Genomic DNA, 665 nt, shown 5'->3' with positions numbered 1-665 from the left:
GAAAAATCTCTATCCCATCCACACACTACTCCTTTCCCCTGCCGAGTGAGTCACGCCTACCCCGAAAGGGAAATGGCTTAATGGTATAATAATAAAAAAAAATAACTTTAACTTCAAATTTAATTCTTCCATTTTCAGTTCGAAATTTATCTTTTTCAGATTAAAACTCAACTATTTGGCTAATAATTAATGTATTTTATGTATGTATTACGAATTTTGTGGATGAGCCTTCATGTATTTCGATGTGACAAAAACTGTATAAAATAAATTTGGAAACCAACACTGTTTAGCATTAACCTTATTAAACTCCTAGGTGTATGGATGTTTTTATGCCTAATAGAAAAATTTTGATGGGGGAAAGTCAGGAAATTTAAAAATTGGAATTTTGTAGTAACCCTTAAATGTAGAACTCCAAAATAAAAAAATTGTGAACATTATTTTTTCAAATAAGCATAATATGTATTTTTTAATTCGCAATATCTAAGGGGTTTGAAAATATTTTACAAGACATTATTTTCACATCAAACAATGAAAATGAATTTAAAGACATTAATTTGATATTTAAACAAAAATTTGAATTAAAATTATATTTGAAGTAGAGAATCTTGGAAGGACGAAAAATGTATAAAATAGATAATACTAAGCATTTTATGAGGTATGAGAAA

This window comes from Belonocnema kinseyi, chromosome 2 (genome assembly GCF_010883055.1).
Source record: "Belonocnema kinseyi isolate 2016_QV_RU_SX_M_011 chromosome 2, B_treatae_v1, whole genome shotgun sequence".
Lineage (NCBI taxonomy): Eukaryota > Metazoa > Arthropoda > Insecta > Hymenoptera > Cynipidae > Belonocnema > Belonocnema kinseyi.
Note: the sequence above shows the minus strand (reverse complement) of the source record.